This window comes from Equus caballus, chromosome 5 (assembly GCF_041296265.1).
Source record: "Equus caballus isolate H_3958 breed thoroughbred chromosome 5, TB-T2T, whole genome shotgun sequence".
Classification (NCBI taxonomy): domain Eukaryota; kingdom Metazoa; phylum Chordata; class Mammalia; order Perissodactyla; family Equidae; genus Equus; species Equus caballus.
Genome location: NC_091688.1, coordinates 125,836 through 149,441, shown reverse-complemented (window position 1 = coordinate 149,441; position 23,606 = coordinate 125,836). Strand labels below are relative to the sequence as shown.

At 49.0% G+C, this 23,606-nt stretch overlaps 2 long non-coding RNA genes across 2 annotated transcripts; one reads left to right on the top strand and one right to left on the bottom strand.

Moving 5' to 3' along the window:
• Positions 1-2,690: 2,690 nt before the first annotated feature.
• LOC111773416 (uncharacterized) lies at positions 2,691-21,819 on the bottom strand. Its single transcript, XR_011438398.1, has 3 exons — positions 18,063-21,819; positions 7,829-17,307; positions 2,691-3,199 (listed from the first exon to the last, which is right to left on the bottom strand). It is a non-coding gene; the product is annotated as an uncharacterized lncRNA (long non-coding RNA).
• Positions 21,820-21,822: 3 nt separating this feature from the next.
• LOC138923990 (uncharacterized) lies at positions 21,823-23,366 on the top strand. Its single transcript, XR_011438399.1, has 3 exons — positions 21,823-21,967; positions 22,594-22,849; positions 22,964-23,366. It is a non-coding gene; the product is annotated as an uncharacterized lncRNA (long non-coding RNA).
• Positions 23,367-23,606: the final 240 nt, after the last annotated feature.

The following is a 23,606-nucleotide window of genomic DNA, read 5'->3' as shown; positions in this document are numbered from 1 at the left end:
TACGGCGTTCTGTTACAGCAGCCTCGATGGACTCAGTGACTTTACAATTACTTTCACTACTTCCTTCTTGTTGTCTTTTCTTTCTCAACCCATGAGCTTTATATAATCCACATTATTTACTTATGGATAGAAATGGATGTACGTAACGAGATGCTAAAATACAATTCTTTCTCCCTCAGTTTTGACTGAGAGCCCAAAGGCTTAGCACAAAGCAATAGGTGCTGAGAGACCCCACATTCCAGAGTGAGGTGCTGAATCATCTGTGCGGGACTTGTGAAGGACGTCTCTCACAACCGGTGGCAACTCTAAGCACATCAGCCACTTTGAGGGCATTATACGGTTGAGATTGAAGGGGGGATGGGACTTGAGTTTTATGGAGAAAGTTGTGGAGGAGAGGCTCGCCGTTCACAGCAAACCAAGTGAGGGCTTTAAGGGGCCGCCTGGGGAATATAGCAGACAGACCGGTGCTGGACTCAGGCCTGTAAAGGTCTTGAAGACAAGAGACTGTGGCTAGGGCCTTGGTGTAGCAGAGTGGGGAGCTGTGTTGGGAAGTAGCTGGACTCTCATGGCGGTAGGAGCGAAATGCTGACAGGAGCCTGCCACAGGGGTGGCATCCTGGGGCTCCATAAAGGTGTCCTGCCCATGAAGACTGCTTGGAGGATGCTTGGGGTCCCAGCAAGTCTGTGTGGTGTGGACCAAGGGACACCAGGAGCTAGGGGAGGAGTGGTGAATGGGTGACCAGAGGAAGGGCATAGTCTGTACCAAGGAAGCTGCCATCAGAGGATCCCCACAGGGGCAGCACCAAGAAACATGTGTAAGACCCAAGAGAAGAAAGGCAGCTTTAAACATCCACCAAGCCAGAAGACACCAGCACTATCCTACAGCGGTACCAATCAAGTACGATCTTTCCTCCTCCTTGGATCTCCTCCCTCTTCCTGAGCAGCAGCCTTGGGGGACATGGGGCAGCCTAATGAGGGAGGGGAGGATGAGGAGACAGGCCAGGTGGGGAAATAGAGGGTAAGCTTATCACCATCCCTCCTGCCCCTGCAGCTTCTGACCTGAAGCAGGCAGGGGCTGAGAGAGAGAGAAGCCTTAATGGTATAAGAAATTTAGAGTTTTGATCCAGTAGAGAAGAAAAGGATGTTTTAAGAGACAGAGAGGACAATTGTAGGACCGAAGGTTGAGGGTGGACAGAAGATGAGATCAACGCAGTGTTTCAGGGGAGGGACCTGCCTGGATAGGAGCAGGAGCTGTTCATCCACATAGCTGGGGATAGCGGGGAACTGACTAGGGAAGTGCAGCTGGGTTTCTGGGCAGCACTGAGGCTCGTTAGAGATGAGTCATCTTGCATTTAGGCGAAGACCAGTCCAGGCAGCTGTGGTTTTCCTCTGGCCATGTGTGCTTGCTTGGGAATGGAGTGCTGGGTCTACCTAAGGTTAGGGTTTGACTGAGTGAGTGTGTCGGAGGAAGACAGGGACATGCACGAGGCGTGATTACGCTGAAGGGCCCTAGAATCTGCTCTGGGTGAGGAGAGAAGTGAAGGCAGGATGGGGGCGGGGGTGACGGACACTAGACTTCAGGTCCAACGTATCAAAGGTCCTGATGAGTTTGAAGAATTAGGGGACTGAGTGTGTCCATAGGCGGCCGTCACAGACAACCCTGAAATGGAAGACACAAATTATCAACACCGCCCACTCCCACCTCTCCACCTTTTAAACCCTTAAGAGGCCTCCCACTGTCTGTTATCTGACCCTCCCATGCCTGCCATGTTGTGTACCTCCTTTAGAAACTGCTGGAGCTGGAAATCTACCTCAATTCTTGGCCCTGCAGCCCCACTCGTAGGACTTTTCTCCCCAAGTTTCAGTCCCTACACTCTTTTTTGCTCTGGACCTGTGCACTCTGGATAAAGCTCAGTAACTTTTCAGAAGATAAGAGGCTAGAGTGGACACGCAGACCCCTTGACCCCAGCTGGGTGAAATGCCCTCTCCTTCACGTACGAATGTCCCCACGGGAGAGTTTTGGGAGACAAGCAGTATTCCGTCTCCTCTGAGCGGGTCCAGGAAATAGCAGGACAGGCATACAGCCACACCCCCTCCAGGACCCACGAGCTAAAATGGCAAAGTCCCGAGATGCAGACGATGCCACAAAACTCCAGCCAGAGCACTAGCCTTAGAGCACAAGGGCCTTAAGGGAATAAAACTAAAAGTTGTCAAACTCTGGTTAAGTAAGCTGAAGTACATGCACTTAGGGGCTGGCTGGGCAAGGCGGGAGCTCCTGACCTGTGTATCGAGACACTGGTCAAGTCCACGTGGTGGCAGAGCCAAAAGAACCCAAAACAGCTGGTGTTTTCCAGTCTCTGTTCTTTTCCAAGCAGGTGTCTGTTCTACCTTCTGAAGACAGAATCTCCTTAAGGAAATGGAGCCTACCGTAAACCTTCCTTGGTGATGTGGCCTTGGCTTCTAATGGGAGCGATTTTAACAGCAATGCATTTATTCTCTGACTCTGAGTAAAAGAGAGGATCCAGCAGCGGTGCTCGGAGCCAGCCCACACCGGCTCACAAGAACTGACTGCTCAGTTTTCTGGGTTGTGGTGAGCTGGTTGTTAAAGGCATACACCATTTGAAATTAAATTATATAAACTCACAATTACATCACATTACAAACAAAGGCAGGAAATACTCAAAACTCATCGCTTGCTAATTATTTTACTGCATTTTCTTATCTATGCTCTTGGGGTCATGTACATCTATGATATCCGTATGGTAGAAATCTTGCACAGTGGAGTGCTACTGTGCATCTCTTGCTAACTCCGTGTTCCGTGAGTTCACTTTTGGTAGTTCCAAATTGTCCATGGAGATCAACACCCACCTCCACCCTCCCAGGGAGCCGGTGGTGAAACATCACCAGCACACTGCTGGACTCTGGGGACTTCCGGAGATGAGTTAGAATCAGCACAGTAGCAGCCCGTCTTGGGACCTGCCGTCTTCTCTGCCCTGTCGTGCGGGGAGAGGGCAATTCTGCGTTTACTCCCTCGGAGTGCATCCCGGCCAGATGGCCTCCGCCAGACAGTGGGGCTGCGGAGCTGGCTGAGGAAATATTTTCCCAACTCTGCCTGGTTTCCTTCTGAACAGGAACAAAACTGGTTCTAAGGAAGGCAGCTGGTAGGTGAGTAAACAGGGCCGCTGCGAGGTGAGTTCCAGCTGAAATAAAGAAAACTTCTGAGTCTGGTTTGTATACAAAGAAAGCTTATAGATTCAGACTTTCCTCCCTCTTGCCCTCCCGTCTCTCTCCCACAACAGGCCTCAGTCTGTGCTGGCGTTGCTCTCCCCCTTCCCCCGGGAATTAATCAGCACCTGGTCGTTCCTTGGATCTAGGACAGGATAAACTTGCTGGGTTTTGGATTTTCATTCCCAGTGGTGGAGTTGTTTTTTCTCTTTTCATAGTGGACACCGCTTAGACTCATGGGACTCTTCCAAGGGCCTCCGTTCAAGCATCCACTGTCCCGAGTTGGAAAAACCCTACAGCCCCAATTCTACGCCACACTCAGTCATTTCACTTGAGGGCCAAGGACAGAAGGAGGAGACAAGGAACTTTGCAGGTTTAGGAATTTAGCTAGATTTCTGAGCGTCCCTGAAAGTATGCAATTTTCTTTCCTACCTCCAAACCTGATGGTGAATAGGCCACACTAAAGATGTGCTGTGTGCATGCACTCCATGTTACATATGCCAGTGAAACTACAGCAGTGGCTCTATTTACTAGTTTCTATTTGTTCATATATGTGTGTTAGGGTATAGTGCAGCCATCTGTTGTGAACCGGAATGCTTGCAGGTACCTGTGCATGTGTGTGTGTGTAGACAGGCACATGTGAGTACCATTTTGTTGATGCTGTGTGTTTGAGTGCATACAGAATCCAAGTGTGTGGAGCCGTGTGTGTTCCTCTGTCCGCGCCTTTGCATATGCTGATGTGACTGTGTGTGTGCGGAATGAGCCTAGTGGTTTTCACAAACCTGGTTGAAAGGCTTGGAGAATGTCATCATCTTCTAAACATACAGGAACTAAAACATTTTGAAGAAAGGTTTTTTTAAAAAAATATACCTAGGGGTCTGCCCCGGTGGCACAGCGGTTAAGTTCGCACGTTCTGCTTCTCGGCGGCCCGGGGTTTGCCAGTTTGGATCCCGGGTGTGGACATGGCACTGCTTGGCACGCCATGCTGTGGTAGCCATCCCACATATAAAGTAGAGGAAGATGGGCACAATGTTAGCTCAGGGCCAGGCTTCCTCAGCAAAAAGAGGAGGATTGGCAGCAGATGTTAGCTCAGGGCTAATCTACCTCAAAAAAAAAGAATATAAATACCTAGGGGCTGGCCTGGTGGCGCAAGGGTTTGCATGTTCCGCTTTGGCGGACTGGGGTTCGCCATTTCAGATCCTGGGTGCGGACACGGCACCGCTTGGCATGCCATTCTGTGGCAGGCGTCCCACGTATAAAGTAGAGGAAGATGGACACAGATGTTAGCTCAGAGCCAGCCTTCCTCAGCAAAAAGAGGATGATGGACAGTAGTTAGCTTAGGGCTAACCTTCCTCAAAAAAAAAAAAAAAAAATCTAAACATTTCTTTTTAAAGACTCCCTATGTTCTCCCTATGTGTAATGGAAAAAATTTTCCATTAATACCAAATATTTGCATTTTTCTGCGATGATAAGCATTGTCGGTTTCATCCAGGGACAGGATGTCATCATTCAGTTGAAGCTAAAAGTTCTGTGGAGGGCAGGTTGTGAGGGAAGGTGGGAGGCAGGGCCCCTGAAGGAGCAGTGTGGATGTACCAGGCTTCCCTTGCTTCTCTCCAGCTGCGCCATCTGCCTCGAGAACATCTTGGCGCTCTTGCCACCATTCAAAGGAAGGAGCTTGTCTCTAGCTGTGGATCCATTTGTCACATGGGTGAGGGGCCAGATGGCCACACCCTTCTTACTTTTGAGGACAAGGAAACACAAAGAAGACAGGAGATTGTGTTGTAGCAGAATGAGGTTAGAACCACGGGAAAATGTCTCTTCTACTTTATGGGCCATGAGATATAAGGACTTTCTGAAGTGCTTGTGCAGTCTCTTCCAGGTAATTCTAAGAGGAGACTCATAGCTCTCCGAGGTGAATTAGAAGGAGGATCACAGATGGGCATATGATCAGCAGGACGACCTCTGGGAGTTTTAACAATACGGTAACTTATGCTTATTGAGCATCTGTTGTGATGGCATGGATTGAGGGCTTTGCGTGGATCAACTCATTTAATCTCTACCATAACTGTGGGAGGAGAATTATTACTCTTATTTCACATATGAGGAAAATGAGACACAAAGAAGTAAAGATATTTGGCCAAGGTCATATAGCTAGTAAATGACACCCAGTGGCATGGCTTCAGAGTCCATGCTGTGAGCCTTTAGGCTATCCTGGTCCTGCCAACTCAGCTCCAAGCTCCGTGTCCCTTCAGAGGAGTCAGTGCTGCTTCTTACTGCTGACGTACATGGGGTTAGGGCTGAAATGGGCAGACTTTGAGGCTCCCCAACTGCCGGGAGTACTTTCAGATGCGTGTGCTCATTCCGTGAAGACCCAAAGCTGGAGGGGAGCCTCAGGACACCAGCTGTCCTCATGGATTTGGGGTTGGGAAGCTTCTGGCAGGAAGGGAACTAACACTTATTGAGCACCTGGTGTGTTGACAGCTGCTGAGCTCCTTGTTTGTCACAATCACCAGCAGTTCTCAATTACAGTGTCTTGACACATTGGTGTAACACCTTGCTCTCTCATTCCCTCTAGAACTGTAAAGTGTGTCTTAAGTAAAAGTCTGCTATGCCAAGGACTTCTAAGGAAATTGCCCTGCCACAGCCCCCGTAACTTTGTGATTCTGTCTCCTCAGATACAGTTAATCAGGGCAGGGTGACCCAACGGCAGCCAGTTCACAGCCTGGCCAGCCCTGGTTGACAAGATTAACTGAGATGGTTGCTTTCAGGAATCTGAGCTGGGAACTACTGGAAGGAGGAAGTTGAGATGGAAAGATTATGATATAGAGCGAAGGGAAAGGCCAGGAGGTCATGTGCAAGATGAGGTTATGAGGGAGCAGAAACTGGGAGTGAACTGAGGCTATAAGGAAAAGAAGACACAGAGAGAGAAGTGAAGACACCGGGGGAGCGGGGAGGAAGTGGCCGAATCCTAATGGCCTCCTGCTTTCAGAACAACCACCAGCCCACGTTTGCCCTAAAGCAGCTTGAGTGAGCTCCTTGCAAGCTAAAGGCCTCCTTGGAACACCAGTTTTAAAATTATTTATGATTTTTACATTGTGTTAGAATTCAAAGAGAATCAAGGTTATTCCACAATAAGTCTGTTGATTTGTGTTCCAAAATGCCATTTTGGGTGGGGGAAAAAATTAGTAAAGGCAAATTTCACATAACATGAGATCTTATCTGTGCCTGTAGTAACTACATCTCAGACACATTAATAGTTGTAGCAAATACAGATTATCATAGTGCGTTACTTCCCTGCAAAATTGTTTTACGTATTATAAAAATTTAGTGTGTCATTCACGTGAACATCGCCCCTTACAACGTGCAATGTGTGGCAGTGGGAAAGTGGGTGAGAACCACACGCAGGTCGTCTTAAATGCCATTTCAGAGACAGTCAAATTGAGACTCAAAATATTAAGTTCCCTACCCGGATCATACAGCTAGAACACGTCAGAGATGGTACAAATTTAGATCTTGACTTCATATTTCAGCAGTTTGATGGACTAGAAATTCTGAAGGCTTTTGCTATAAAACCACTCGATCCCACACAAAACACAATTGTTATTTCAATGCCAGACTCACGGTAAATAACTCTAGAAGGACCAAAAAAGGCCTTAAAAACCATAAACTAAAACCCGTACTGTGAATGGTAAGCGTAAGTAAAAGGTGTGTGTTGCCCAGAGGACAGATGCTGCACTCAGGGCTGCCTTTAGGAGACTAAGCTTTGAGCCATTGACAAAGCAGGGGGGCTGAACCCAAGGCTCTGAGTTTAAACCAAGGACTCGCTGGGGTATAAAGTGGTCCCTGGTTGGGAGTGACCCTAGTTTTGGGCAGAAGCAAATGCAAATTCTCACCGAGGAAAACATCTTCATTGTAGTTCTCCAGCTTTTTCAGAAATTAAAATCAAGCAAATATGAGCTCACAATCAAATCACCAAACACGCAGGAAATAAACTACCACAACAGATCTAGCCTCCTGCCTTCCCACAGGGCATCAGGTATTTGAATGATCAAAGACAGAATATAAAGTCATGATATATAAAAAGCTTAAAGAAATTTGAAAATGGAATGACAAATATGAGCAGAGAACTAGAGATTACCAGAAATCAACAGGCATATTTGAGAAAGAAACAAATAGATATTTCATAGGTGAAATAACGGTTCCATTTTAAAACCCCATAAAGAGATTAACAGAAAATTGGACACAGCTGAAGAGAGAATTAATAAACTAGAAGAGAAATCTGAACAAATTAGCAAAGTGTAAATACAGAACAAAGAGAGAAAATAAGAAAATATGAAAAGGCATTCAGCAATAACGGAGAATAGAATGAAAAAATTGAATAAACATCTAATCAGAATCCCAGAAGAGAGAAGAAAGTGAATGGAGGAGGGATAATATTTGAAGAGAATTCTTCCAAAACTGAAGAAAGACATGAATCTGCACGTAGAGAAATACAACATGTACCAAGCAGAAAAGGCATTCATACCTACACACGTTTCCAAGAATCTGAAGAATAGACTCAAAGAGAAGATCTTACAGGCAGCGAGAGAGAAAAGAGAGCTCACCTGCCAAGGCGGGGCCTTCAGACTGACCGTGGACTTCCCAGCGGACGACGGAGGCCAGAGTCAGTGGAATCACACTGAGGAAAAAACCTCTCAACTTGCAATCGAGTAACCAGAAAAATTATTACTCCTAAAAGCGGGTGAAATAAAGACCTTTTCACAACTCTGGGACTCTGGGGCTCGTGCTTTTCCCTCTGTATTACACAGCTGCTACTCATTCTCAGGCAGTTCTGGACCTGACAATATATTACAGAATTCTCTTCAAGGAAATTGTTCTTGTTTTTTCTACTTCTTCTTGCCTCAACTATTGCTTCCAAGGTCAGAGCACTTCTATGAAGAAAATATACCATTCGTTTGTATTCGAGGGAGCTCCAGAGCCTAGACTCTTTGAAGCTCTCCTTCATGGAAGGCCCTGAAGAAGTCAGAGGTTTTCTGCCGTGCATACCACAAAGACCCCCCTACCCCTTCTGGAAACCGTTATGCTCCCTCAGAGGCCACAGCTTGGTAAACACTACCTTTAAACACCATCTTATCCGAGTGAACAGAACCTGCAGGCACACAATGACCCTCTCAGCCCTCCCTCCAGGCCTCCGGGCTGGCTGGGTTTTGCCTTCCACTTCCCCAAGGTCAAAAATTACTTTGTAGCTCACTTGGCTCAATTTCCCTTTGGATCAACACTAAGACAGTTTTTAACTAAAAAAGTTTTCTCCACCTTGAAATGCATGAAAATCTCAGCTGAGACTCCTAGCCTCAGAGCACAAATTCCCTCCTCTGAGAACCAGCCGTGAAGGGTGACTGATTTGCCTCACATTTGTTGTGAAAGGCAGCGCCTCTCCTCAGCTACATTAGAATCATTTTAAGTTCTTTCTTTCTCGGGGCTGGCATTTCTTGGTCTTCTCTGGCCCTCCTCCACAAAAGAGGCATGGTTCTCCTCTGGGCAGAAAATGGGAGGAATGCAGGAGCCAAAAAAGAGGGTGGGGTGGAGAGGCTGCAAAGAGGAAAAAGGAGGGAGCAGGTCAGGAGCCCTGAGAAGCGAGGGGAAGGGCTGCTGTGCGCTCTCAGGGTCTGTGTCTCAGCCGCTCCACGCGCTGCTTCTCTCCCTCCCTTCCACCCCCTTGCTCCGGGCTAGCCTATGTCTAACTCTGCTCCCCCAGCACTCCTGGGTCCTCTTCTTTTTCTTCTTCCTGGAGCCCTGGACAAGAAAGGACTTTCCTCCTGTAACCTAGACCTTGCTGCATTGTCCTTCTTTCATTCTTAGTCAAGGTCTCTCAGGCTTGGACGTTCTACCCTCATTCCTTATATTAGTTAAGACAATATCGACTACTATAACAAATAAACCTAAAAATACATATGGCTAAAATATGATATAAATTTATTTCTTCCTCACGTAAAGTCCATAATGGGTCTTCTTGACTGGCAAGCAGCCCTCCTCCAAGCAGTGGCTGGTATTTAGTTTCCTTCCATCCTATGGCTCCACCATCTTCAGCCTCTGGCTCCACAGATGGAAGGGTAGGATCACAGAGGACTGTGCTCAAGCCTTCATGGCCAGGCCCACACTGGCACGTAGCTTCTCCTCATTCCTTTGGCTGGAACCCACTCACATGGCCCCAGGGATTTCACAAGGGAGGCTGGAATATGTAGGGTAGCTGTGTGCCCAGGAAGAAGAGCAACCAGTCTGCCCACGTCTGCACCTCTCATGGTTCTATTTTGCCTGTAGCATCTTCCCCAGAGCTAGGTAAGGCTGGGTCTACTGCTGGGAGAAGCTCAACTGCTTCACTCGTTCTTCTAGAAGGGGATGGTCACTAGATGTCATCTCTACATTAATCCAAGTCCATTGGACTGGTCCCCTTGGCAATGTCTTGAGAAGCATTCTGAGGCCTCACTGGGTCTCGAGTGCCAGGATTGACTGGTACAGAGGAATGTGGTGACACTGGTACCATTTACTGGCTGTTCTGTTCCACAGCATCATTTTGTGTTTATTTCACGAGTGGCTCAATGGCTGGTGCCATCTCCCCAGAGGCCCATCACCTTGATATCATGTCCTTCCAGCCACCCCTAGGACATTTCTCTCACTTCCCATTTCATTTTAACCCCTCTGTGCTCAGCTTGTATGTTTCTAGCTACTCTCAGCTGATTTGAAGAGCAGAACTGTCTTATATTAAATCAGGGAGGAGGAGTAGATTATGAAAGGCCTTAAAAGGCAGTCCTGGGGCTGGCCCCGTAGCCGAGTGGTTAAGTTCGCGCGCTCCACTGCAGGCGGCCCAGTGTTTCGTTGGTTCGAATCCTGGGCGTGGACATGGCACTGCTCATCAAACCACGCTGAGGCAGCGTCCCATGTGCCACAACTAGAAGGACCCACAACGAAGAATATACAACTATGTACTGGGGGGCTTTGGAGAAAAAAAGGAAAAAAATAAAGTCTTAAAAAAAAAAAAAAGGCAGTCCTGTGACCCAAGTAACACTGAGCAGTGGGGTGGGTGGCATGATACAGCTGTGTTTTAGGAAGCAGCCTGCTGGGTTGAGCAGGGAGAACCATGGAGCTGTGCTGGAGAATACGGGCAAGGAGGGCGGCCAGAAGTCCTGAGCCAGAAGGCGGTGCAGGTCTTATCAAGGTGGTAAAGAAATCTGGCTCAGAGGCCTCTGCTTCTCTGGTCTCTTCTGACACTCAGCCCCTCCCCGGTTCCACCATGGCTAGAGGACTGCAAGCTGAGGTCGTGGTGTTCAAGTCACACGTGATGGAAATCTACATCATTTGCACTGACCCTTTTTCTATCACACCAAATTGTCCACGTCCCTTTCTGATGGCTAACAAAATGCAAACACATGCAGGTCTCCCCATCCCTCCCCCCACTTCTCTAAGGTAATGAAGTCTCAGTTAATCTAGACCAGTTAATCCGGCAGGAGTAATAATGTCCAGTCCCTAAGCCTGAGCAGGGAAACCACTGGCTTCCACAAAGTTCATGTCCTTGATGTTCATCAGAAACACCTGGAAAGGCTATTAAAATTATAAGTTTGTGGGCCCCAAACCAGAAGCACTGAATTAGAATCTCTGAGTAGAGTCCCCTTGGCTGGGCCAGCAGGTCTGCAGGTGATACAGATGCACAGAAACATCTGAGAACTATTGACTCAGGGAGTTGGTTCTACGGAGTCTGAGATGAGAGATGCTCCAGAGACTCTGAGATGTCATAACTCAGAATTCTAGAATGAGAGGAGGAGAGGGGGGCCAGTAATGATAGCAGCACTTCCTAGCCACTTCCCAGTGCTATTTCTAAGTGTTCTGAATCTTTTATTTCCTTCCCACAGTCACCTTATGAGGTAGGCACTACTATTATCTCTATTTTACAGATTAGGAAACTGAGGTACAGATAGGATTTTCCTAAGATCACACAGCTAGTAAGTACAAAGCTTAAATTTGATCTCAGAAAGTCTTACTCCAAAGTCTCTGCTCTGTTGATGCAAATAATCCATAACCAATCTGTAAATCAAAATTAGGGTGAGTTTATTAAGAGCCAAATATGAGGACCATATAGCCCAGGAGAGTCCTTTCACAAAGGAAGGGAGCATTCCAAAGAAGGGGGAGTGGGCAGAGTGATTATATACTGTCGAAGAGCATGTATCACACATGATTGGAATGTCACTTTTACAATAGTCATGAGATGGCTTTGCCAATACAGCATTTCCATAACTCTGTGAACACCGCAGCTTGGTGGTCTTGATGTGAGTGGTCACAAGGTGAGTGCAGCAAGCCAACAGTGAATTCCTAGTCTAGGGATGCCTAGTCTAGATGCCTATCCTTAAGGAAATGCAAATGAGGGGGGAGTTACATCCTTATCTTTAAGGGCTTTGTTCTTGTCTTTGGGACATACTGCATACTTAAAGCAGATGTACAATGCATGCTCAACGGCCACATCAGGCCCTTTTGGAAAAAGAAGTTCAGGCCAAATTAGTTTTACACCAAATGGCTTCCTTAAATACTCCAGTATCCTATTGCTTGTCATTCATTTATCAGCTCCATTGTGCTATAGAATTGCCTCACCCTAACAGGCCCTTTCTCCCTTGTTAGTAGGTGTGGGGTTGAAAAGAGAAAAGGAGTCTAGAGAAGAGCTGAGAGGAAGAAGATGGAAGACCGCTGAGCTCTATCTTTCCCACCTGTCTGTCCCCAGTGCCTACCACACTCGCAAGAGAAGAATGATGAAGGGGTCAGAGAGGAGGGGATGAGAAAGGCAGGCCTCCCCCATTTATATTTTAGTCTGGCCACTCAGGTCATCACTTATTGCTGGCTCACCCATGCTCCTGAGGAATGGCAATGTCCGCTTCCTTTGTCTGCCATGTCTTTTCTCTGCGTAGACACCTGATAACATCCTCCTGATCCTTCAAGGCTCCCTGGTGTTGGGGACTAGAAGGCCACCCCAAAATGTGTCTCTTTGGCATAAGGATTATTTTGGGCTGGTTACTTTTAAGAAACTGCAGACATGGGAGAAGCTCTGAAAAGTAGAAGCTACCCTTTGTAAGAGACATACATTTGTAAGGGACATCTCCATCTGTGAAGGTGTCTCCCTCTCTGTACCAGGAGGAGGGGATGACCTTATCTCTAGAATCTCTTATCAATGCAGAAGGCAAGGACTCAAGTCTGCATAATAACCTTACTCTTGTTTACTGTGCTTTTCTGGTAATCTCCCATAACTGCCTCTCCCCACCCCAACATCCTCCTCTGTCTTTAGCTGAGGATGGCGTTTAAGGTGAGAGCATCCACCATTTTGGTCAGTTACTCAGCTTTCCTGGGTTTCTCCCATGTATACATGTTATAAAGCTTTGTTTGATTTTCTCCTGTCATTCTGGCTCATGTGACTTTAATTTGTAGCCCAGCCAGAAGGACCCACAGGGTAGAGGACTTATCTTCCTCCCCTACACTGGGAAGCCTCAGGTAACTCTCCACCCTAACATGGCCTACAGTGACTATTGGACCCTCTTTTGCAATTACATGTGTTCACATCTTTCTCGAGTCACATGTTCCTTGAAAGCAGGGCCTCCACAATCATGTCTATCATTGTAGTTCCCGAGCTTGACACATGAAGACACTCAATAAATGTTGCTGAAGAAAATGAGTGAGAGAAGAAACATTTATCAAGCACCTACTATTGCCAGACACCACTAGGCCTTGTGGATCTCTGAGGACATGTGGATGTTGTGCAATCCTGTTAAGAGGAGCAGATGTGCCCCCAAGAAAAGTTGGAGTGGGGGGTATCACTGGCCTCCTGTGTCACTGTGGGTCAGCCACTGCCCAGCTGCCTCTTTTCTTCCTGGGAGAAAGGGTTCAGGAAACCTCTGGGGATATTCCCTAGCATTCTGTTCCCTCCTATCTGTCTCCACATGGAGACGCCTTTAAATAGAAAACCTTCGTTTGGAGAGTGGTGGGAGCCAGGGAGGGGGAGCTGGAAAGGCCACTTCCCAGGGGTAGGGTAGGCGGTGCCATAGTGAGGGGAGGAAAATTGACAGAGGCCCTGGGCCCCTGGTGAAGAAATGAGGGGCTTCTCAGAGAGCCAGCCTGGGAAGAGGCAATGCTCCTAGGGGTGATTTTCATGTCTGGGTGCCAGTCTGAGGCTGCTGTCTCTAATCTTGCTGTGTGAGGGGGTGGGAGGATGGGAGGGACTGCTTTCTCAACACTGCCTCTCCCCGGCCAGCTCTGCTCAGAGCCCAGGAACCTGAGACCAGATGTCTCCCCGGGCTGCTGCACAACATTTGTTTGGGCCTTACATACTAATTGGCTCCACTCTGCAGCTTCAGGGACTTAATTGTGGGCCCATCACGACCCCTTCTGTCCTCAGATAGGAATGTGCACAGGCTTATAGCAGAAACTGGGGTTACAAAGGGACAGGAGGCTGGAGAGTAGGGTGGTGGGAGGTCTTGGGTGTTAATTTTTACCTGAAGAGGTGCACAGTTGTCTTCTGAAGGATGAGCTGAAGTAACAAAGTCAGGAGGCCCAGCCAGGACCACAGAGGTCAAGAAGGAGGCAGAGTCATCCATGAATTTCCCCAACGGAAAACCAGGTGTCAGGACACAGCACAGAAAAGTTAATGAATCTCCCAGATCCTGGCTATTTTCTTTTTCTTCTGATCTTAAACACTCCCCAAATGACTTCTCCAGGCCTGGCCAGTCCCTCAGAGGAGCCTGGATGGATGAGGTTAGGCTGAGAGGTCAGCCCTGCCAACAGGACTTGGGAGCCCCAAGGAGCCCATCTGTCTTCTTTCCAGAATGAGTCAGTCCAGGCTGTCCCTGTAGGTGGCTTTGCCTCATCCCTACTCCAGCAGGGGCCACAGCACAGTCCTTGTCCAAGTCCTGGACCGGGACAGGAGGGATTAAAGGTGCAGAAGAAAATCCCCACAAAGCACCCACAGCACTCATTGGTAGTCAGTCACATCATTCTTTCCCACGTTTTCTGCTGAAGCCACACTTAAAATCCTCCTGACCCAGAGCTCCAGACAGCCACTACCAATCCATTATACCTAGCATTGGAGCTGAAACCTGTCTGCCCTCCTTGCTTTTTCCATTTCTTCTCCAGGACCCAGAGTCCTAACAGTGGCTAAGCCCCCTCGATGGACTGGGTTGCCACAATTTCCGTACACACCCATCTGTGTACCCCATGTCTCTGTACTGTGCCCCACCTGCAGGGACAACCTGGCCGTTTTGCTTTGGGACACCCAACTCTAAAGGTTCCTGGACTGTCACCTGCTGTACCCCCTTCCGTGCACTATATTCTGCCAGCCAGTCTGGACCCCTCCCAGACCTGGCAGCTGGATCCTCCAGTAGGTTCCTGACACCCTGGGGGGCAGCCCCCAGCTCTTCACTGTCTCTCTTGTCCCACTGCAGTTCACCAGGCTGAACCCAAAATAGGACAAGAAGCCCAAAGCTCCTAATTCTGCTTATGAGTTCAACTCTTTTTCCCTCCTAATCTCAGAGGGGTATTGACATCACCCATTTTAAGAAGAGGTAAATTTGGGGGAGAAATAAGATGCAAAGTGGGGAGACATCCTCTAATCAGGCTGATCAAAGTCCCAGACTGCAACCAGGACCCCCAGCTGTATCCAATGTCCCCCCGACTGAAAAAGCAAAGTGAGAAATCCCCATTCACCTCAGGGGAAGTGCCAGCTTTCATTCAGCAATAAACTCATTTCACACTTCTTTCATGCTGCTTGTTGCCAAGCACAGAGATGTCTCTATGTATGATACTGTGCTTGCCTTGACTGGGCTCAAAGTCCACCTCCTCAGCATCTCCTGAGGTATCTTTGGGAGTCCTAGGGCCTCGACTTAACAAAGTAGATCTAAGACATTGGTTTCCTAAACCTTGTGCTTCAGAATCACCTGCAAGCTTATTAAAAATACAGATTCCTTGGTTCCACCCTATTCTCACTAAGAATCCCCTGGACTGGGGCCCGACACTTTGGCCTACACCAGTGTCCTTAAATTGTGGTCTGCAGACCAGTGCCATCGTCAGCACCTGGGAACGTATACATGTAAATCCTCCTTCTCCACCCCAGACCACTGAATTAGAGACTCTGGAGGGGGGCCCAGCAATCTGTGTTTTAACAATCCTTCAGGTGTTTCGGATGTACATGCAAGTCTGAGAACCACTTCCCCAGGTGATTCTGAGATAGATTCGAGTTTGGGAGCCATTGATCCAAGGGCTCTCCGGAATTCTAATTCCAGCTGTGGCTCCTTTGGGCACATCCAGTGCAGCCCAAGTGGTGGGGGGTGAGCCCTAGGACATCTTTAGCCTTCTGCAGAGGACTGGCCTGCTGGAGGGAACAACTTCTCCAAGGCATTGCTATGCCTGGCAACAGTTTCTGTGGCTGCTAGACAGCGGCCAGCCTGCCCAAAGTCCATCTGAAAGGTTCTATTCAAAGTTATTAGATGAGCAAACACCACCACTTTTTTCCTTTCCCCTGCACCTGGAGCTGTGACCAGAACTGTTGACAGCTGTGGCTGTGGCCCTGGGAAAGGGTCAGCAAAAGAATATTAATCCTCACCTGCTGGGGAACTGGACCCTTGGGAAGGAGCTGGGCAGTGGGTTCGGAAGAGGGAATGTCCATAGGAAATAGGGCCAATTCCTTGGAGCTGGAAACCAATCCCTCGTCTGGATCTCTAGCACAGTGCTTACATTCAGAAGGTGCCAGGATGGTGGGTTGTGCTGAATTTCCACCAGATGGCCTCTGGGGGTCTCTCAGTCTGTGGTGGACACATGGACAGGCCCACCATCCACAGAAAATCCAACAGCGACATGAAAACCAAGATGGGAACCTACGTTGTCGCCTAGTCTGGGGTCAGGGCACTATGGGGCTGGCGCTGTGGGCCTCTATAGATGAAGACAGAGCAGAGATTTTCATCTGTACTGTCCTTCGTGGCCACATCACATGACCAAAGCTGACCTGGCTGCTGCACAGAGGGAACTGCATAGCTGTGCATCCTCTCTCAGGAGTCTAACACTCTTAATCATTTCCACAAGGCAGTGCAAGTCCTGGTTTCTGCTTTCAGCTACTGTTTATTTTTTTAATCTCCTATCCTTTGATTCACTCGGGGACCAGGAATCAACCCTCTGGTATTTTATGAAGTCATAAGCTTTGACTGTGTTGAATTTGAACTCCGGAAGGGGTCAACGTGCACTCCATCACCACTCATGTTCTAGGAAACCATTCTTACTGGCAGCGGGACTGGGTAACTGTCATGCCCTGTCCCAGCCTCAGTCTCCTTATCTGCAAAATAGGGAAGACATGTTGACCTCACAGCCCTCACCTCACACCACAGGCACCTAACACATTCTAATTTCCTATTTACTTTCTCCTTTAGACTGGAGAAGCCAATGCCTAAGGCCACAAAATGGTAGAAGTGTGGCCTGAGTACAAATTCTGTCTCTCCACCCAGAATCCCAATGTAGTGAGTTGACTGTGTCTTCTAAAAGAATGCACTGAAGGCCTAACCCCTGATACCTGTGAATATGACCTCATTCTGAAACAGGGTCTTTGCAGATGTAATCAAGTTAAGATGAGGTCATATTGGACTGGAGTGGGCCCTGAATCCAGTGACTGGTGTCTTTATAAAAGAACAAAGAGGGAGGTTTGGATATGGAGACACACAAAGAAGAAGGCCATGGAAAGATGGAGGCAGAAATAGGAGCAATGTGGCTACAAGTCAAGGAGCACTGACGATTGCTGGGACCACAAGAAGCTAGGAAGAGACCAGGAGGGCTCCTTCTCTGGAGCCTTCCTAGGGAGCGTGTCCCGCTGATAACTTGATTACAGACTTCTAGCCTCTAGAACTATGGGAAAGTACAGTTCTGCTGTTTTCAACAACGCAGTCTGTGGGAGTTTGTTCTGGCAGCCTGGGAAGCTAACACGACCGTCACCCCTCAAAGTGGAGGGCAGCTGCTGGCCCCAGTCCCATCAGCAGCCTCTGCTCTTCTGCTCGTCTCCAACTTTATATGGATCTCCCTGAAATCAAATAATATTTTACATGTGAATCATCCTTTATAGCTTACAGGGCACCAAGAATATCCAAGTTTTCACTCAACCCTCACAACCACCCTGAGAGTTTTAGGTTTTGTTGACCCCATTTTATAGATGTGGAAACTGAGAACCAGAGAGATTAAACGGATTATCCTGTGATCTCATGACAAATAAATGGAAGAGCTAAGACTGAACCCAAATACTCTGACTCTTAAGTCAGGGTTCTTTTTCTTTTAACTTTTTTACTGTGAAGTATAATAACACATACATAAAAATGCACAAAACACAAAACTCAAGGAAAGCAGCACCCACATAACCACCAATCACTCTCCCTTCCCTCTACCCCAAGGGAACTGCCAGCCTTACCAGGCTGGTGCTTTTACACCAGAGGACACATCCACCTTGACCTTTGAGTCAATACGAATCAAGGGAGGCTGCAGTAACAAGGCAGAGGCCCATCCTCTGGACTGTCCTCCCCAAGACTCAGGGACTCCCTGGTGAGGCCCCCAGGGCTCCTCCCCATCCTTCTGTGTAGGAGAAGAGAAAATCTCCCAACTGGTCTGGATGTTCTCAGAGCCATAAAAGCTGGGAGTGGCTGCCACTTTTTTGAAGCAAACCGCAGACTTTTAACAAGAAGCAGGGGTGGGGGTAGGGCAGGACAGGCCCAGGACTGGGATCATGGGTGGTTAAAGAAACAAGACAGGAAGTACCATATCTCTCAGAACAGCCTGTCAGCTTACCCTCCTTCCTCCTTCAGAGACGTCTCTGCTACAATGTCAGGAGCCAGCCAGATCCACAGGATTTTAGCCTCATCTCCCCTGGAGGCAGGGGTTAACCACAGGGCTTCTTGGATCCTTTCTGCCCGAGTTTGTGACTCCTCTCTTCTCTGGGAGTCTGTGCTCCTGCTCTTGGTATCATGGGAATAGGGCAGAGGAAGAGAATGGGACTAGTCAGAAAGCTGCAGCCAGGCATTTGAGCTGTCATTCCCTGCCTGACTTCTGGAAAGTCACTTAATTCCTCTGGGCGGCAGGTCCAGCCCTCTGACGCAGGGGCCCCGGTCAAGTGCCTGTGGGGTTGTGGTGAGTGAGCACTGATGCAGACATGAGATGCTCAGTCTGGCTTCCAGATGAGAAGAGATGAGCAGACGGATCCTTCTGCAGTGGACGAGCCTCCAGGTCCACACGCCCCTGGCTGCCCCGGGGGAGGCTCAGTGTGGCTACTTCTGCAGATGGGACCCAAGGCAGGACGACAAGGGCTCTGGAGGGGCAACAGGAGCTCAGGGGAAGTGACAGCTCAGCCAGCTGTCAGTTACAATCAGTGCCATCTCTGCCTGGAGAGGGCAGGACAGCGGACTGGAAGGGTTCTCTCTGCTCAGTTGTCCTGCTTCTTCTCCCTGGGGAAGGGAGAGGCAGGTCCCTGAGCCCGAGGGGAAATTCATACTATTGGGGTTGTTTTGCCGGGAAAAGTCTGAGTTCCTGAAACCAGTTCCAAGAAGACTAGCTTTCTGGACTGGAAATTGGAAGCCCTCAACTTAGCTCTGACTACTGCTTAGGGTGAGCTCGAGCAAGTCCCTGCCCCTCGCTCAGCCTTGGTTTCTGCATCTGATAATGATAACACTTTTCGATTTATTGAGCATATGGTATGTGCTAGGGAATGAGCTGGATACTTAAGATGCATCCTCTCTGATATCTGGCCTGTATACCTCACAGGGGTGCTGTGAGGATCCATTAAAAACTGCATTTCCTCAAAAAAGTTAAACATAGAATTGCCATATGACCCAGCAATTCCACTCCGAGGAATACACCCAAAAGAAATGAAAACAGGTGTTCAAACAAGTACGTGTACGTACATTTTCACAGCAGCACTGTTCACAATAGTCAAAAGGTGGACACAATCCGAAAGTCCATCAGCGTACAAATGGACAAATAAACTGTGGTATGCACATACAAAGGAATATTGCTCAGCCACAAAAGGAACGAAGTCCTGATACATGCTACAATTTGATGAATCACGAAGACACGCTGAGTGAGAGAAGACAGCAGAATCACATATTTTATGATTTCTTTCATATGAAATATTCAGAATAGGTAAACCCATTGAGAGAAAGCAGGTTAACGGTTACCAGGGAATGGGGGGAGGGGAGAACGGGGAGTGACTGATTACTGGGTAAGGGATGTTCTTCTGAGTGACAAAAAACTAGAGAATGGTGGTGGCTGCACATTGTGAATACACCAAATGACAGCGAATTGTACACTTTAAAATGTCTAATTTTATATTATGTGAATTTCATCTCAATAAAATATATACCTATACATACATATGTATGTATACCGATACATATATATGTCTTTGCAGAGTGTGGAGCCGTTAGTGTCACGGCCACTGGCTAGCTTGCTCCTCTAGAATGAGAAGAGAAGAGGGCAGCTGGCCTTCTCTTTTTGCTGAAGCGCGTTGCAGCCGTGCTCCACCACATATGGTTGAATTTGGCCTCCTGGGTCAGTGTTGTTGCCAATCACAGCGGCATGCGTTACCCATGCATACACTGACGTGCCCGCAGGCTATGTGCCCATGGAAGTACACCGTTCCCACATGGAGCATCCATCCCTCTGCAGTGAGCAAAGGTGCCAAGAGCTCCTAATTTACTCATCTCAGGGAGCAGGGAGTTCTCAGCAAACACAATGAGCTTCTATTTGCATCGGGCCTCTTCGTACACAGCAGTGCCCATCCAGGCTCACAGAAAGGCGAGACAGGCTCTGGAGACAATAGCACGCGGCTGGCTAGTGGGGTGTGGGAGGCCGTGAGACAGGCCATGCGCAGACAGGACTTGCTTTTAGCTGAGGAACAACAACACACCCCACTCTCCCGGTACCGCCTTCCCCGCTGATCTCCTAGCGCTCAAAGGGAACTGCTGTCCTTGGGGAGGGTCCCAGGAGAGGTGGGGGACGGAGCCAGAGCCTCAAGGGCTGGGATGCGCTCCGTGGGAAGGAGGGGCAGCAGCTCGGTGACACTCTGGTCACTCGGGGTTGGGACCCAGCCTACTCGGCCAATTGGCCCGGGTTTATTACTTTGCATGAAGACCCCCGTCGGGCTGGGTGGACAGGGCACTGTGTGTTAGGTCAGGGTTGCAAGCTCACCAGGAAAAGGGCTACTTTCTTAGACTGCCAAGCAGGAGGGTCCCCAGCTCTCCTCCATCCACTCCCTGCTCTAAGCCCCAGAGTACACAGGGGGCTAGCAGGCCCTGGCTCACCAACCTCTGGATGAGCTGCCTGCTGCCCCTGAGGCCATGGCCCTAGTAACCCCAGATGAGTGGAGCCAGGTGACCTCTCTGAACTGCAAAGCTTTAAGTGAAGTGGTTAAGGGGTCATGCGGCCCCTTTGCTGGGGTTGGCGGGGTTGGCGGGGTTGGCACTGCAGTTAGCACATGAGCTGCCTGCTGGGGCTGCTGGCAGCTCTCAAGGTTCCCCCGCCTGGTGGCCAAGCCCACTCAATTCCTGGATGCTGGAGGCCTTAGGTAATGGCTCCTTACTGTTTCCTCTCGTTTACCCCAGGCCTGGGAGGCACTGAGACTTCAGGAGAAGCTGCTGGCAGCCCCGAGGAACAGTGCCTAACCTGAGGGCTGCCACGCGGTCGGCCCTCCATCAGGCACAGACAACAGTCTAAATGAGGCCTTGTGGGAAGGGAGAGGGGTAGACTGCTTGCACCCATTGCCCTCCCCATTGTTCTTGTGCACGTGCTCTCGCACACATACAGATACACTTACACACACACATACATGCACACATGAGACAAATGTTGATGCCACCAAGAGGGTGAATAATGCAGAAGGGAGGAGAGGGTTTGTCAGAAGGTGCTCCTCCATAGTTGGAGAGGCATCCAGCTTAACAAAAAAAAGAAACAACAACAAAATCTGACTTTCCTTCACCTGCCGCCAGCCAGTGCTCTCTCCCCATCCCTCTGCAACACTGAATTAGAAGAGGGCCTCACCCTGCAGAGGAGAGGACGCTAAGGAAAGCATCAGCTTTGTGCCTGAACCCCAAGCACTTTTTCCACTCACTTAAAATGCTGCCTGATGACACCCCACACGGCTCTGAGCCTCTGTGGGGCTCCCAGCCCTGGGCTGCAGACGCAGGACTCTAAGCACAACACCCCAGGTAAGAACATGTCCCAGCGACTAACCTTTCCGTTCTTCATTCCCTTCCAAACAACAGCATTTGTCCATGTGCAATCCCGCTAACTAGTGACACTAGCCCCTCCTCCAACAAGCCCACAGTAGCCAACTGAAGACCCTTCTAACTCAGGGCCTCCTCCTGACCCCCCACAAATGGCTCCCTTGCCTCCTCCCTTCGTTGGCATGTCTGGGGCTCTTTTCCCCTCCTGTTGAGGTAAGATGGTGTGTCTGGCAGCTGTCCGCTCCACGCGATTTGTCCAGCCTTTACTGAATGCCCACAGTGTCCTGGGCCTGGGTGCAGAGTTAGGGGAACAGCTCCTTCAGCAGTGTCAGCACAAACCAGGGCCAAAGTCAAGGAAAACTAGGCAAGAATACAGGAAAAGAGAGAAAGAAAGAAGGAAAGCACGCCCTTCCACTCCATACCCTTCAGGCTTGGTTCTCACAGAAGCCTGGCTCTGCAGGAAGGCGACAATGGAAGGTGGGTCTGCTGCAGCCGGTCAGGGGACGTCCCCCAACCCCAGACTCTGGGGTGGAGACCCCAGGAGCAGATCTTCCAGAGTTAGGGCTTTTTGGGAGAGTTTTTTTCTCCCAGCATCCCAAGGTGGGCGCAGGAGGCTGCTTTAGCCCATGTGGGTTGTAACCCAGGTCTCAGCGCCGCTGCTGAGTGCTGTCGGTGCTGCTCTTGTTTGCCGTTGGTGACGGGAGGCTCAGCAGCAAGAGAAACAAGGACAGTGAAGAGCTGGCCTGCGTGAAAAGCCCGGGTAGATCTCCTTCAGTATATTTCCCTGAGGAGTCGCGACAACAGTGAGTCCTGGTGGCTCACAGGCAGGTGGTGCAATCAAAAGAATGCTGACTCTGCTTCCCAGTTTACTCCACCATCCGTCACCCACTCATCTATGACGCTTTCATTCATACCGTACGCCAGATGCCGGCTTGTGTTTAAATCGTAGTTCACCTCTTTGAGCCTTGTTTATCTTAGGTGTTAAATGGAGATAATTGTAGCTGTGTTTCAGGGTTTTGTGAAGATTAACTAAAATGATATACATAGAGGACCTAGCCTAAAGCCTTAAACGATATTAATCCCCTTCTGTTTCCTCCTTCTAGTTCTCCAGAGAGAAGGCGTCTCCTTCTAATCCTGCACCCCGCACCCGAGTTATCCCCACAAACCAGAACACATTTACTCCCAGAAGATGCTGTTTGTTGAAATGGGGAGCTGGAGGAAGCAGGGCCAACGGGGCAGGAGAGAGGGGCAGGTCTGAAGAAAATGTAGACAGAAATGCCTCCATGGGGTGAGGATCCAGTGCTTCCTGTGAGGCTGGCTGCTGGCAGGAAGGCGGAGAAAGCAAATTCTCCCGCAAGGGTGTGTTTCTGAAAGTGGCTGGGATCTAAGAAGTGGGAGGTATGGGAACGGAATGCATCTTTCTGTATCTTGATTGAAGATCAAAACAACTTCTATTCTTGCAAATTCCCTTAGAAATACAGCCTCATGGGGATCGAGAAAGGAATTTATTTCTTCACAAAGCTTACCAAGCAGCCTGGCTGGGAGCCATTTGGCAGTTTCTCCAGCAGGAAACTTCTGGAGAAGCAACAGGGCCCCCTCCTCATGCTACAGGACCAGACTGAGGGAGCTCAGTCTCTCAGTTCCTGCCCTGGGTAACCTCACAGACAGGGTGCATCCTGGAGGTGCACAGGGCAGCTCCCCAGCTGACCCTCCAGTGACTGAGGAGCTTGCCAGGCAAGGTGAATGGCCTAAACCTGAGCTGTTCAGTTTGGGATTGCAGGGGCTCACAATGCCCCCAGATAAGCATGCTATATGTGGACCACCAGTTTTACCCAAGGAGCTTTTGTGTGTGTGTGTTGGGGGGGAGGGGGTGGTTGGGTGGATTTCTTTTGAAATAAACATGAATGTTTTATGGAACAAAATGTAAAACTTGCATGATTTTTTAATATTAAAGTGACGTTTCCACTTGAGTGGGCTGCTTTGGATCACGCCCTGTGATCACTGGAAGGTACACTTCCACTCTCCTCTCCTTTTCTAGATACTTCCTAAAGAAAAGTTTGAAAAGCCCTTCTTTTTGGAGCTGGAAGTTTAAGTGATGACCTCTGCTTCAGCGGCC